Raw genomic sequence first — 3,605 nt, 5'->3', positions numbered from 1 at the left:
GCCCTGCTACCCATGAGAGATAAGCTGAGGTACAGGATAAGGTTTCCCTTATCAAATCAGGATTACTGACTTTCCCTGAAACTCTCATTCACACAAACAGCATGGTCAAGGTTAAAATATTACCTACTATTACCTATGTCAGGTCTCCATTTAAAAGCATATATTTTAGATGGAAAGAATACATCTTTAGTCCTTAGGCCTGCGCTACTTGTGGAGTTGCTTGCATGAAGTATGATAATACTTCATACTTTCTCAACTCCTGTCACACTCATGAGAAATATCTTCCAGAATGAACCCCTTCGAGTCTCAAACTTCTCTGTACCACTCACCCACTATTTTTTCTCCCCATCTTTTGTTTTTAAGACTCAACCAGCCTCATGTGGCCTCCGTGGACTGTTGTCGCAGGACAATATTTGTGTTCTATTCATTTTTTTCTGTTGGAAATTTTGACCTTTTCTGACACACCTGTAAATAACTTCTTTTAAGTAGCAATGTTCTGGTACCTGCCTTTCTTTCACTTTGTCATGAGATATGGAAAAAACAGGACAGTAGTGGCTACAGTGGCCATTGGCTTGTGGTAGGTAACAGACATACGTACAAATTGTATCTAGAACAGGGGAACTACTACATTAACAAGTCCTCTGCTGCCTTTTGTCCTTAAAACACTCCCTGTAGATTTTATTTCCTTACAGAATTTTGAAAGGAAAGAGCCAGTTACAGCGTCTGTGCTCCCTCCTCGCACCTCTGCTTCTCTCTGTTCTTTCAGAGCACAGCTTTACCCAGTCACAGTCAGTCCTAGGTCCTTGACTTTTGATGAGCAGGAGAGGTGATCTCCAGCTTCTTTGGTGAATCCCTGGTTTCAAAGAGACTTGGGATAGGTACGTTTTCAGGAAGAGGTACAGTGAAAAGCAGTTCTGCAGCAATGGAAGCAGGGACAGAAAAGTTGCTTTGACTGACTTTAGCACTCGGCCAAATCACAGGTTGCTAGGAGGACAGTGGTAACATTTTCCTGACACATGAGCGTTCTCCTTCCCCCACTCGCTCTTTCTCTCTATTGTGTGTGCATCTGCCTGTCTTATCTGTCATCATAATGACATACAGAACATTTTTTACAAAAAGCCTAGGATGTTTATCCACACTATCAGAGAATTATCTCTATTTCATCAACTGACTCATTTTAAAGCCACACGTAGATTAGACTGGAAAGAGTTTCTGTTACTTGACTTTTAAAATTAAAACAACTCAAGACAATTATATTTGTGTTTTAGGTCTTTAAGGCAGAACAACACACTAATAAACACATTGTATTGAGCAAATTCATATATGCATCTGAATTTATAGTTCAGTGCCCCAAATAACTCTAAGATTATAAGATTTAAAAATTTAGAATTTCAAGAGAAACATTAATATTTCTCCTGCTTTAAACAAACACAATCATTGGTGTATAATACAATTCATTTAATGATAATTCATAGAAAGTGGGGCAGACTTCTTAGAAACTGTTAGAAAATATTTAGCATGTCAATGAACAAAGATAATGGACCTAGAAAGAGTAGAGAAAATGAAATCTTGAAGATTGTCTGGCTTGCTGCCTTGGAAGAGTTTCCGGCCATGGAGCAGTTCTAAGAACATAGGCAGACTCTGAGGACTCCTAGAGTTAAGGAGGAAGGGTGTGTGCCCGTGAAGATCAGCATGTGCTTTGTTTTCAAGGACATGTGCTGGAGATGGACAGCTGAAGAGAGATGCAAAACTTCCCGGACTAGAAAATCTAAGAGAAAATAAGCCTTGAATGATCAGAAACAGGAGCCAAGATAGAAGGATGGCTCTCTCGGGAAAGTGCTAGAAGCTTGGTCGTAAGCATCCAAGCTTGAGCCCCACAACCCATATGAAAAGGCAGGTGTGGTGGCATCTACTTGTAAGTCCAGACTGAGGAGGTAGAGACAGTCAGATCCCTGGAACTCAATGTTCAGTAGCCCAGCCTATTCAGTGTTCCAGCCCAATTAGAGACCTTGTCTCAAAAAAAAAAAGAAAAGAAAAGAAAAAGAAAAAAAATGGCTCCTGAAAAAGAACTCTCAGAGTCGTTCCCTTGGCCTCCACGCACGTGCTCATGCTTCTGTATATACGTGTGCACACATACACAAAGCCATACACACTCAAAATAAAGACCAAACTTCTATGAACCATGTAAGAGCAATACAACTCTATCCAGGATTCTCCAGGAAAGCAAAAATGAGGAGAAGATATGAAAGAAAGGACAACATAAATGTAATGTGAATGACTAAGCATAAAATGGGATATGATTCAGTAATGTGAAGGGATGAAGTATTGATATGAATAAGAAGTTAGATGAATCTCAATAGCAGGATGTAATAAGCCATTCACAAATGGTCACAGACATTCTCAAATAGATTAAAATCACAATGACAAAAACTGAATCACCGAGGTGAACAGAAAATGGAGAATATGTGAGTTTCTACTGAGAAGCCATTCTGCACCTTGACTGTAGGGGAAGGGTGTTCTGGAAATCTGAGTGTTAAACATAGAACTGTATGCCAACGAAGTCCATGTTATTAGTTGCCAGTTAAAAACAAAATCAAAAGATGATGCCAAGATAAAATATATAATATGTGGTCAAGAGTAGGAGACAGTAACTGCAAATACACAGTACTTGATAAGGAATTTATTTCCACAATGAAAAACTGTCAAAACTCAACAATAAGGAAAAAATTTGCTAAAGAAGATATGTGGCTATTAAATTAGCATGTGGAAAGATTCTCTACATTATTATCATAAATATGCAAATAAAATGACCTTGCTATTGCACCCTCCAGTAGAAGGAAACATATATCCATATACAGACTTGGAACACAAATCACTATCAGCTTTATTTGTCACAGCCTAGATGGGGATAATTCAAGTGCCCTTAAACATGGGAATTAACAATTAAAAACATTGTGATATATTCATTTATTGGAATGGAGAGTAGTTCAAAACCCAATGAATTGCTGATACAAAAACAAAACAAACAAACAAACAAAAACTCTCGCCCCTAACAGAAGAGTACATACTATATCATTCTACTATTATAAAATTCTGGAAAATGTGAACTAATCTCTGACATAAATCAGAGTACTGATTGTTTAAAAAGCTTTTCTATTGCTATGATAAAACACCATGACCAGAAGCAACTTATAGAAAGGAGCATTTATTTCTCCCTCTGGTTCCAGAGGGAGAAGTGTTCATCACAGCTCAGCAGCATGACAGGAGGCAGACACAGTGACTGGTGACACAAGCTAGGAGCTTGTATCTTCAATAGCAAGCACAAAGCAGAGACAACACACTGTAGAAGCCTTAATGCCAACTCCCAGTGACATACTTCCTATAGCAAGGCCATACATGCTAAACCAACCAAAGCAGTTCCACTGACTAGAGAACAAGTAAAGTACTCAAACAGTCAAGTCTATGGGGAATGTTCTAATTCAAACCACCACGTAGTCTACTCACTATGGATTCACTATGCATTAAGGCGTTTGTGGCTCATGATCATACCATAGTGCAAAATTTATTGAGTCCAACTCTAGAAGAATCCACAGTCTTCCAGTCTC

Source organism: Arvicanthis niloticus, chromosome 22 (assembly GCF_011762505.2).
Source record: "Arvicanthis niloticus isolate mArvNil1 chromosome 22, mArvNil1.pat.X, whole genome shotgun sequence".
NCBI classification, from domain to species: Eukaryota; Metazoa; Chordata; class Mammalia; order Rodentia; family Muridae; genus Arvicanthis; species Arvicanthis niloticus.
This window is presented reverse-complemented; position numbering follows the sequence as displayed.